Genomic DNA, 12,462 nt, shown 5'->3' on the forward strand with positions numbered 1-12,462 from the left:
AAGGGTTTTGTCTGTATTACAAGGTGTGAAGTTGAGTAAGACTCAATGCCTGACCAAAGCAGAAGATATAGAGAAAATGAAGGATGTTCCCTATGCTTCAGCCATAGGCTCTATCATGTATGCAATGCTGTGTACCAGACCTGATGTGTGCCTTGCTATAAGTCTAGCAGGGAGGTACCAAAGTAATCCAGGAGTGGATCACTGGACAGCGGTCAAGAACATCCTGATATACCTGAAAAGGACTAAGGATATGTTTCTCGTTTATGGAGGTGACAAAGAGCTCATCGTAAATGGTTACATTGATGCAAGCTTTGACACTGATCCGGACGATTCTAAATTGCAAACTGGATACGTGTTTACATTGAACGGTGGAGCTGTTAGTTGGTGCAGTTCTAAACAAAGCGTCGTGGCGGGATCTACATGTGAAGCGGAGTACATAGCTGCTTCGGAAGCAGCAAATGAAGGAGTCTGGATGAAGGAGTTCATATCCAATCTAGGTGTCATACCTAGTGCATCGGGTCTAATGAAAATCTTTTGTGACAATACTGGAGCAATAGCCTTGGCGAAGGAATCCAGATTTCACAAGAGAACCAAGCACATCAAGAGACGCTTCAATTCCATCCGGGATCTAGTCCAGGTGGGAGACATAGAAATTTGCAAGATACATACGGATCTGAATGTTGCAGACCCGTTGACTAAGCCTCTTCCACGAGCAAAACATTATCAACACCAAGGCTCCATGGGTGTTAGAATCATTACTGTGTAATCTAGATTATTGACTCTAGTGCAAGTGGGAGACTGAAGGAAATATGCCCTAAAGGCAATAATAAAGTTATTATTTATTTCCTTATATCATGATAAATGTTTATTATTCATGCTAGAATTGTATTAACCGGAAACATGATACATGTGTGAATACATAGACAAACATAGTGTCACTAGTATGCCTCTACTTGACTAGCTCGTTGATCAAAGATGGTTATGTTTCCTAGCCATAGACATGAGTTGTCATTTGATTAACGAGATCACATCATTAGGAGAATGATGTGATTGACATGACCCATTCCGTTAGCTTAGCACACGATCGTTTAGTATGTTGCTATTGCTTTCTTCATGACTTATACATGTTCCTATGACTATGAGATTATGCAACTCCTGTTTATCGAAGGAACACTTTGTGTGCTACCAAACGTCACAACGTAACTGGGTGATTATAAAGGTGCTCTACAGGTGTCTCCGAAGGTACTTGTTGTGTTGGCGTATTTCGAGATTAGGATTTGTCACTCCAATTGTCAGAGAGGTATCTCTGGGCCCTCTCGGTAATGCACATCACTTAAGCCTTGCAAGCATTGCAATTAATGAGTTAGTTGCGGGATGATGTATTACGGAACGAGTAAAGAGACTTGCCAGTAACGAGATTGAACTAGGTACTGAGATACCGACGATCGAATCTCGGGCAAGTAACATACCGATGACAAAGGGAACAACGTATGTTGTTATGCGGTCTGACCGATAAAGATCTTCGTAGAATATGTGGGAGATAATATGAGCATCCAGGTTCTGCTATTGGTTATTGACCGGAGACGTGTCTCGGTCATGTCTACATAGTTCTCGAACCCGTAGGGTCCGCACGCTTAACGTTACGATGACAGTTTTATTATGAGTTTATATGTTTTGATGTACCGAAGTTCGTTCAGAGTCCTGGATGTGATTACGGACATGACGAGGAGTCTCGAAATGGTTGGGACATGAAGATTGATATATTGGAAGCCTATGTTTGGATATCGGAAGTGTTCCGGGTGAAATCGGGATTTTACCGAAGTACCGGGAGGTTACCAGAACCCCCCAGGAGGTAAATGGGCCTTAGTGGGCCTTTACTGAGAAGAGGAGAGGCGGCCAGGGCTGGGCCGCGCGCCCCTCCCCCCTAGTCCGAATAGGACAAGGAGAGGGGGCGGTGCCCCCCCTTCCTTCTCTCTCTCCTCTTTCCCCCTCCCGAATCCTATTCCAAGTAGGAAAGGGGGAAGTCCTGCTCCCGCTGGGAGGAGGACTCCTCCGGCGCACCTCTCCCCTTGGCCGGCCGCACCCCCCTTGCTCCCTTATATATGGGGGCAGGGGCACCCCATAGACACAACAATTGATCGTTTGATCTTTTAGCCATGTGCGGTGCCCCCCTTCACCATAGTCCACCTCGATAATACTGTAGCGGTGCTTAGGTGAAGCCCTGCGTCGGTAGAACATCATCATCGTCACCACGCCGTCGTGCTGACGAAACTCGCCCTCAACACTCGGCTGGATCGGAGTTCGAGGGACGTCATCGGACTGAACGTGTGCTGAACTCGGAGGTGCAGTGCGTTCGATACTTGATCTGTCGGATCGTGAAGACGTACGACTACATCAACCGCGTTGTGCTAACGCTTTCGCTTTCGGTCTACGAGGGTACGTGCACAATACTCTCCCCTCTCGTTGCTATGCATCACCATGATCTTGCGTGTGCGTAGGAAATTTTTTGAAATTACTACGTTCCCCAACAGATAGAAATTTACAAGCACTTAGAACATTTGTCAAAGTTCACCACCAAAAAAATTAGTTTTTTTATTTTACTGTTCATACGTGCTCATTTGAGCTTGAGCTCATATACTCCACGTCTGTAAAGCATAGCGCTAATATGCACGCACAAACGAAATCAAACCAATATATTAATCGCGTGGGACTTGACTTGGTCATTGGTACTACTATTCGGCTTGGGGGGTGACCCAAGCAAGATGCACCTTTCCGGACGGCCACGGCAACACAGGACTGGGAAGTGGAAGTGGTCTACTCTTGTCGGAGTAAATGACCACGGGTAGCCTAGCCGGCCCCCCTGGCCCTTCTGAAAAAATTACGAGCCGATCCGGCCCTTAAGAATCCAAGACGTGGGGCCGCCTTCCCCTTGCCAGCTATCTCCCAGGCCGACTATCGGAAGGCAGCCCGGCTTTAGCCCTCATGAAGAAAGCCGCGGGAGGGCCGGATCCAAGAAGCCGGCCACGAGAAGGCCGACTCCAAGAGGCCGGCTCCCACAAAGCGGTCAAGATCGTACCCTCGAAGTCTTCATCCACATAACGGCGATGTGGCGGGGCATGGCTATAGTAAAGCCTGCCACCCCCGAATCCCGGAGCACGCCTGGCACAGTGCGCCGTACGGGGTGGCCATGACCCGTCCGGCGTGGCACTGTTGCCATATTGACCCTGATGCCACCCACGATGGGCTGTCAGCGCGGCCCACGGGCGGTGGGCCCCTTCAGGTAGAGAGACACCCGAAGGCGGCCAGGCCTGCCCCAGTCGGCCCAAGATAGGGCCGGCTCCCCGCAGCCGGCTTGCCTCCTCCCTCGAAGGAGACGCCCCATTAAGGAGACAAGACGCGGTGAGGCTACAGCGATCGCACGCCGGGCGGCGGCACTGTAGCCACGCCCACCTCAGCGAAGCCCTCGTCACCAGGTTGAGGCAACAGTAACCAGCCACCGACAAGGCCCTGGACAGTGGGGCCTGCCTATCGACGAAGGAGCCGGCAGCCGGTGGGACCCACCAGCCGGCGGGCCCCAGCAGCCGGCGCAGAAGCCGGCGAGCGTAGACACAGACGGCTGGGGCCCACGCCCAGCCGGATTACCATTGTACCCCCGGGGGTGGGCCTATATAAACCCCCTGGGGCACCCATGCAAAGGGTGGATGAGAGCTAGTTTTAGATGCCACATAGAGAGGAGAGGAGAGCAAGCCGTGCCCTTCTTCTTCCTCTCGCCAAACAGCTCAAGGAGCATCTTGTAGCCACTCGTTCATCTAGTGATCATGCAGAGACCCCGCAGAGCAGCAGTAGGGGTGTTATCTCCTCGGAGAGCCCCAAAGCTGGGTAAGATTCGCCGGCGTGCATGTCTTCGCCTCATCCCGCTTCCAGGCACCGGCGACGTCTTACTGGCTCCCACAATGATAAGCCACCCGTTGGCATATGTCGCACCTACCACCCGACATTTGGGGCCCACCGTGGGGCGAGGTGCACCGTCGTCCGGAGACCTGTTCTGGATGGGAACCCTCTTCCTCCCCAGCGAGCGTAGCCAGCCTGGCAGGCCCGATGGCGCTTGCCACGACGTGCTGCAAGGCGTCGCCAGCGTCTGCGCAGCGAGCGGCCTCGCCGATCTCCTTGACGAGACCCTCATCTCCGACGAGCTCGCCTCTGACGCGGGCACCGACCACCTCGTCAACCTCCTCGGCCAGCTCCACGTCTCCGGCGAGCTTGCCGTGGACTTGGAGTCTATTGGCTCGACCGATCTGATGCCTGTCGACTCCGACACGGCCTCACTCGACGTTTTCCTCACCAACGTCGCGATCTACAACGACCCTCTTCCCCGGGCCGATGGCTGCGACGGCGCCACCACCGAGGTGATGGTGATCGGCCACGGCGGTGCTTCTGGCGAGAACGCCCTCGACGCCCCGCATGCAGCGGTCCACGACTTGTCCATCCCCCTCCCGGCCGATGCCGACGCCAAAGCACTGGAGGCTCGCCGCCTCGCCCTCCTCGCAGAGGGCCGGAAGTTGGCCTCCATGAGACGCCTCACCGAAGCCCACCAGCGCGAAGCCGACCGCGCCGCCTTTGGCACGCCGCCCCCAGGCGGGCCAAGCCGAGCCGGCGTTGTCAGACAGCGCGGCACTGCCCTCGCCGACACGCTAGGAGTCGACCGCCCAGTCTACGCCACTCCGCTCGAGAACCTGCGCGCCGCCCAGGCGGCCGTAGACGAGCTAGACGGACTGGGGGCCGAAGAACTCCCCCACATGACCAGACGCATCCAGCAACTAATCGATGCAGCCGCACAACGGCACGAAGCCGACGCCCGTGCGGAAAGCCCTTCCCCGCGCCGAGAGCACGGCGCGACGAGCCGGACGCCAACTGCGGGTAAAACCTGCACGCGACACGAGAAAGAGCTGGCTGCCAGCCGAAGCCGAACTCGGACCTCCATCGAGCGAGACGCAGAAGGCCGCCCCCGGGCCATGGAGCGGCGGGCCAACCCGCCTCCGCCTCCGCCCCGTGGGGAGAGATATCCCACACCACCGCCTGTCGCGCATCCGACTCTCAGCGGCCGACTAGGCCGCCGCAAGGGAGTCGGCGAGAACGACGCCCGCCATCGGATCGACCGCCTAGCGCGATCCCTGGCGCTAGAAGAAGAAGATGATGTCGGCCCGCCTTGCTTCGGCCCCCGCATCCACGACGAGCCTTTCCCCAAAGGGTTCTCGCTCCTAAGAGACACGCCCAAGTACAACGGCTCCGTGAAGCCGGAAGATTGGTTGATCGACTACTCCACAGCGGTTCGCATAGCAAACGGCAACAGGCGCGTTGCCGTGAAGTACGTGCCCCTCATGCTGCAACGCACGGCGCGGACCTGGCTCAATAGCCTCAGGCCCTACAGCATCAACAGCTGGCTAGACTTCACAGAAGCCTTCGTCCGCAACTTCACCAGCACCTACAAGCGGGCTCCCAAGCCCAGACAGCTCTCCTTGTGCGTACAAGGCCCTGCCGAATCCACTGGCGACTACCTCACGCGTTGGGCCGAAATCCGCAACTCTTGCGAAGGGGTGCACGAGCTGCAAGCCATAGACTACTTCACCGCCGGATGCCGAGAAGGCACCCTCCTTAAGCACAAGCTCCTCTGCGACGAGCCGACTACCCTCGAAGAGCTTCTGGTCATAGCGGACAAGTACGCCACCGCCGACTCCTCAATGAAGACTGAACTCCGGGTAGACACGTCCGGGAAGGTAATCAACCCGGCGCCCAAGACGCCGGCTAGGGACTCCGGCCGACGCCCGTACCAGAACGACCACAAGCGCAAGGGCCCCGTGCCGCTCTCCACCAGTCGGCAGGTGGCCACAGTCGAAGACGAGCGGCCCGAAGGGCGGCCCGCACCCAAGAAGCAGAAGGGCGGCAGGCCGGCTTGGCAGCCGGCTTTCTCCTACGAGCAAACTCTCGACGCCCCGTGCAAGTTCCACAGCGGCGCGAAGCCATCCAACCACACAACCCGGAAGTGCCACTGGCTCACCCGAATCTCCAAAGGCGAAGGGCTCGCGCCGCCTCCGCCTGCTGGTCCGTCGCCTCCGGCTCTGCAGCTGCCGACCGCTCGGCCAGCAGTCGGAGCTGTGCACGATGAGTTCCCCGATGAGCATGCCGCCTATGTCGTCTTCACAAGCCAGCCCGAAGGCCGGCGTAGCAGACGCCGAGAGCTCGAGGAAGTCAACGTGGTCGCTGCCAACCCCACCGAGCACATGCACTGGTCAGAAAAGCCTATCAGCTGGAGCCGGGCCGACCACCCAGAGGTGATGCCATCTCCCGGCTCTTATGCGTTGGTTTTGGATGCCACCCTTGCAACAGACAGACATGCCGCCCGTTTCTCCCACGTGCTGATAGACGACGGGAGCAGCATCAACATCCTGTACCGTGACACCCTGGAGAAGCTGAACGTCAAGACGAAGCAACTCATGCCTACTCGGACTGTGTTCCATGGCATTGTACCTGGCCTGTCCCGCGCCCCCATTGGCAAGATCAAGATTGATGTTCTCTTTGGGGACAAGGATCATTTCCGCCGAGAAGCAATCTGGTTTGAAGTGGTGGACCTGGAAAGCCCCTACCACGCATTGCTTGGCCGTCCCACCTTGGCCAGGTTCATGGCTGTTCCCCACTATGCTTACCTCAAGATGAAGATGCCGAGCGCCAAGGGCATCCTCACCGTAGCCGGCGATTACAAGAAATCTTCCGACTGCGCTGCAGCTAGCAGCCGCCTGGCCGAGTCCCTTGTGATTGCCGAAGAAAAGAAGATGTTGGACCGAGTCGTGGCCATGGCCAGCAAACAGCCGGCCCTGTCCCCCGATCCAAAGGAGTGTGATGCCCAAGGATCTTTCCAGCCGGCCAAGGAGACGAAGAAGATACCTCTTAACCCAGAGCGCCTAGAAAGGTTTGCTGTCATCGGGGCAAACCTAAACAGCAAATAGGAAGGCGAGCTCGCGGACTTCCTTTGTGAGAATCGGGATATCTTTGCATGGTCCCCCAAGGACATGCTGGGTGTTCCGAAGGAATTCGCCGAGCACAAGCTACACGTCCGAGAAGGCGCAAAACCAGTCAAACAACCCCTCCGCCGACTGTCGGAAGAGAAAATAAGGATTGTGGGAGAGGAGATAGCCCGGCTTTTGGCAGCCGGCTTCATTATGGAGATCTTCTTTCCAAAGTAGCTCGCCAACCCAGTCCTCGTGCTAAAGAAGAACAACAAGTGGCGCATGTGCATAGACTACACGAGCCTCAACAAGGCCTGCCCCAAAGATCCCTTTGCCCTACCAAGGATTGATCAAGTGATAGACTCCACGGCCGGATGCGAGCTGTTGAGTTTCTTGGATGCTTACTCAGGATACCACTAGATAAAGCTAGATCCGGCTGACCGCCTGAAGACCGCCTTCATCACGGCATTCGAAGCTTTCTGCTACCTGACTATGACATTCGGCTAAAGAAATGCCGGTGCCACTTTTCAGCATTGCATGCAGAAGTGCCTCCTCAAGCAGCTCGGCAGAAATGCCCACGTCTACGTAGACAACATTGTGGTGAAGACGGAGAAGCGCGACACCTTGTTGGAGGACCTCAAGGAAACATTTGAGAACCTGCGCCGGTTCTAGATCAAGCTCAACCCCGAGAAATGCGTGTTCGGAGTGCCAGCCGCCCAGCTCCTAGGCTTCCTGGTCTCCGAACGCGGCATTGAATGCAACCTAGTAAAGATCAAGGCCATTGAGAGAATGGAGATTCCCACCAAACTTCGAGACGTCCAGAAGTTCACCGGGTGCTTGGCCTCCCTGAACCACTTCATCAGCCGGCTCGGAGAGAAAGCTCTCCCCCTCTACCGCCTCATGAAGAAGACCACTCACTTCGAGTGGAACGACCAAGCCGACCAAGCTTTTCACGAGCTAAAGAAGATGCTGGTCACGCCGCCTGTCCTGGCGGCGCCGACTGAGAAAGATCCCATGCTCCTCTACATTGCTGCAACCAGCCAAGTGGTCAGCACCGTCATCGTAGTCCAGCGCCCAGAAAAGGGCCGAGCCCAGCCGGTCCAGAGGCCGGTGTACTATTTGAGCGAGGTGATGTCTACCTCGAAGCAGAACTACCCGCACTACCAGAAGATGTGCTATGGCGTGTACTTCGCCGCCAAGAAGCTGAAGCCCTACTTCCAAGAGCACCCCATCACGGTCATATGCACCGCCCCGCTTGTCGAGATCATAGGCAGCCGGGATGCATCCGGGCGGGTGGCGAAATGGGCCATCGAGCGGGCCCCCTACACGATCTTCTACCAGCCTCGCACCGCCATCAAGTCCCAAGCATTGGCCGACTTCCTCGTTTACTGGGCCAAGACCCAGTACCTACCGCCAGCTCCCGACTCCACTCATTGGCGCATGCACTTTGACGGGTCCAAGATGCGCACCGGCTTGGGAGCCGGCGTCATCCTCACCTCTCCCAAAGGCGACAAGCTCAGATACACGCTGCAAATTCACTTTGCCGCCTCCAACAACGCGGCCGAGTACGAGGCGCTCATACACGGGCTCCGGCTTGCCAAAGAGCTCGGCATACGCCGGATCCAATGTGACGGCGACTCGAACTTGGTAGTCCAGCAATCATCCGGCGACTGGGACGCCAAGGACGCAAATATGGCAAGCTACCGCTTCCTCGTTCAGCAGATTAGCGGGTACTTTGAAGGATGCGAGTTCCTCCACGTACCGCGAGCCGACAACGAGCCAGCTGATACCCTGGCTCAAATAGGCTCCACTCGGCAGGCAATACCAACCGGTGTCTCTCTACAACGCCTCCTCAAGCCGTCTATCAAGCCGTCTGCAGAGTCCGATTCCATCTTCGTGCCGCCTGACCCCGACGCGGCCGGGTCCGGCTCGAAGAACCAAGCAGGTGACCCGGGGACTTCGGTAGTCGGCCCGGGGACGTCAGTAGGCGGCTCGGGGACTTCCGTAGTTACGCCCGACCCGGGGACTGCTACACCCGGCTCGGCGACTGCGATAGTCGGCCCGGGGACTGCACCAACACAACAGGCGGCGGCCGAATCCGGCATTTCACCACCCAGCCCGCCCGCCCTGGTCGTAGTAGCCGTGTTGGCAATAGAAGAAGTCGCAGCTCCATCATGGGCTCAGCCCATCCTCAACTTCCTAATAAACCAAGATCTGCCAATTGACGAAACAGAGGCAAGACAAGTCCAACGCCGAGCCGGAGCATACACAATCGTCAACAGAGAGCTCGTCAGGCGCAGTGTCACTGGAGTCTTCCAGTGATGCGTCGAGCAAGAGAAGGGCATTGCAATCCTCAGAGACATCCACCAAGGAGAATGCGGCCACCATGCGGCCTCAAGATCACTCGTCGCCAAAGCTTTCCGCCATGGGTTCTTTTGGCCGACGGCTTTGGATGACGCCAAGGAGTTAGTTAAACATTGTAAAGGGTGCCAAGTCTTCAGCTCCAAGCAACACATGCCGGCTTCGGCACTCAAGACCATTCCCCTCACTTGGCCCTTCGCCGTTTGGGGACTGGACATGGTGGGCCCATTCAAGACGGCGCGCGGCGGCATGACACATCTTCTTGTCGCCGTGGAAAAATTCACCAAATGGATCGAGGCAAAGCCGATCAAGAAGCTGAATGGGCCGACTGCCGTGACATTCATCGCAGATATAACAACTCGCTACGGCGTGCCACACAGCATCATCATCGACAACGGCACGAATTTTGCCAAGGGAGCTTTGGCACGTTTCTGCGCGACGCAGGGCATCCGGTTGGACTTAGCGTCCGTTGCCCACCCGCAGTCAAACGGCCAAGTCGAGCGAGCCAACGGCCTCATCCTTTCCGGCATCAAGCCCCGACTGGTTGTACCACTGGAACGTTCGGCCGGCTATTGGCTCGATGAGCTACCGGCCGTCCTCTGGAGCCTGCGCACTACCCCAAACAAGTCAACCGGCTTCACTCCTTTCTTCCTCGTGTACGATGCCGAGGCGGTCATCCCAACTGACATGGAGTTCGACTCGCCTCGGGTAACCATGTACACAGAGGCGGAGGCCAAGGAAGCACGAGAAGACGGTGTCGACCTGCTGGAAGAAGGCCAGCTGTTAGCCCTCAGCCGGTCCGCCATCTACCAGCAGGGCTTGCGCCGCTACCACAGCCGGAAGGTCAGACCAAGATCTTTCCAAGAAGGCGACCTCGTGCTCCGGCTGATCCAGCGAACAGCCGGCCAGCACAAGCTCTCGGCCCCTTGGGAAGGCCCCTTTGTCATCAGCAGAGCGCTGGGAAATGACTCCTACTACCTGATCGACGCACAGAAGCCGAAGGGATGAAAGAGAGACAACTCCGGCAAGGAGTCGGAACGACCATGGAACGCCAACCTCCTCCGAAGATTTTACAGTTGAAATGCAGTATGTATCACGCTAACTTTTGTACTAAGTACGAGACAATAGGCCCCCCGAGGAGAGCTCGGGGACTGCCATCTTTTATCTATAAATGAAGAGTATCATGCTGATGATCATGTCATTACATTCACTTTTTTCGTCCGGCACCGGGTTCGACTAGTCGGCCCGGTGACTGGCCGCCTTGAGTTATATTAGAAGTCCTACCCGCGGTCAGACAAGTAGTGTGCCGGCACCCAAGCCTTCTCTTGCCAAAAGTCGCAGTTCGAAGAACCGGCTGTCCAGCTGGCAAAAGTTAAAGGCAGGAAAGGACACCCACACGAAAAAAGGCTAGGGACTAATGGACTAATATAACAAAAGCCGGTTTCTCTCCCACCACCGACCGACTACCAGAGTAGCCGGCCGGCCGACTTCCATTCACCTCGCTTTAATCTAAGAAAGCTCGAGTACTTGCCTTCCCCAAATAAAAAAATAAATATAGCCAAGTTCTTCCTCAGCCGCAGGCTGCAGAGTAGCTGCCGGTTGGGAAGGCAGCAGCTAGGGGAAGGCGGCAAAGGAAACAGCCTAAAGATAAAAAGCATACGCGAATGGAAGCCAAACACACACACGATCATATTTACACAAAGGGCCTTCAAAAGGCCAGCATTCAACATAGTTTGAATACACCCCCAGTGGGTGGAACTGCGCAAGTTTAATAAAAAATTATTCAAAGAGTAACAAGCAGGAAAAGCAAGGACGGCAGATTAAGCCAAGGGAGCGACTGGCGAGTCGGGCAGGTCGGTAGAGACGGCAGTGCTGGCTGGAGGAGTGGCCGGCTGGCGAACCTCGGCATGATCACCACCTCCCGCAGAGGGCGCGCTAGCACGCGCCTCGTTGCTGGAGGCACAGTCAGGCTGTGGATGGCTGGCCGCTTCACCGGCCGGCTCGACGTCGTCGCCTTCCTCCCCTTCGTCGTCTTCACCTTCATCGCTGGAAGCTATCTCCTCCGCCAAGTCCTCACCCGCTGCCGGGTCCAGCCCGAACCATTCCTCCGGCTGGGCAACGCCGTCGTCATTTATCTCAGGAGCAAAGACGCTGATGTCAGTCGACTCGGCGGTCGTTGAGGCACGCTGAGCGATAGCCGGCCGCACCTCCTCCATCTCCTCGTCGGCCTCCAGCCGCCAGGTGCGCAGCTGGTCCAGGTTCAGCCCGGGATACCAGGCTCGAACGAACTCCAGCGCCCGCCCAGCTCCAAGCCGGGCCGCCGATGCCTTCCAGGCCTTGAAGCGGCCAACCGCAACCTCCAGCCAGTCGGCAGTCCGACTCGGGGTGCGGGGAATCGTTTCGCCTGGCCAGAGGGCGGCCAACACCTGCGCCCCGGCGCGCTGGAGGCGGCGGAGCATGCGGTGAGCCGGCTGCAGCCGGGCTTGAACTGCCAAGAGTTGCTCCTCAAGCGTCCGGCTCGCGTCCGGCGCGATTTCAGCCCCCGCCTGCCGGCGCGCCTCGCGGTGGGCCTCGATGGTCTGGGTGGCAAAGACGGAGTAGCTGGGGAAGTAGTCTGCACAAAGAACAAAAAGCAGCACAAGTCAGAACACAAATCACGGGGCAAGGGGCAAGCAAGGAGTGAGGAAGGCGGCTTACCATCGATCAGATCCTCAATCCGGCCGAAGCCCTCGCTCAGCGCTTGTTTTGCCTCAGCCCAGCCCGCCGCTTCGGTCTCGAACTCAGCTTTGAGGGCGTCCTCGCTGTCCTGCGCCTTCTTCAGGGCCGCCTTGTAGCTCTCCTCCTGGTCGGCCAACTTCTTGGCCAGGCGGTCACGCTCCAGGACCAAGGCATTGTACTCGGCTTCCTTGGCGTGAAGGGCGGCCTGGGCCCTGCTGAGCTGCCCCCTCAAGTCGGCATTGGCTCCTGCAAGCATGAAGACAAAGGAAAAATCAATAAGGAAGAAGTCGTCAGGGAAGATCCGACCCGACTGCTCAGCAGTCGGCCCGAATCTCGGGGACTACACCCAGTGGGTGCGCTGACACGCCCCCATAGGAGATGA

Source organism: Triticum urartu, chromosome 3A (genome assembly GCF_056163025.1).
Source record: "Triticum urartu cultivar PI428250 chromosome 3A, HENAU_Tu73, whole genome shotgun sequence".
Classification (NCBI taxonomy): domain Eukaryota; kingdom Viridiplantae; phylum Streptophyta; class Magnoliopsida; order Poales; family Poaceae; genus Triticum; species Triticum urartu.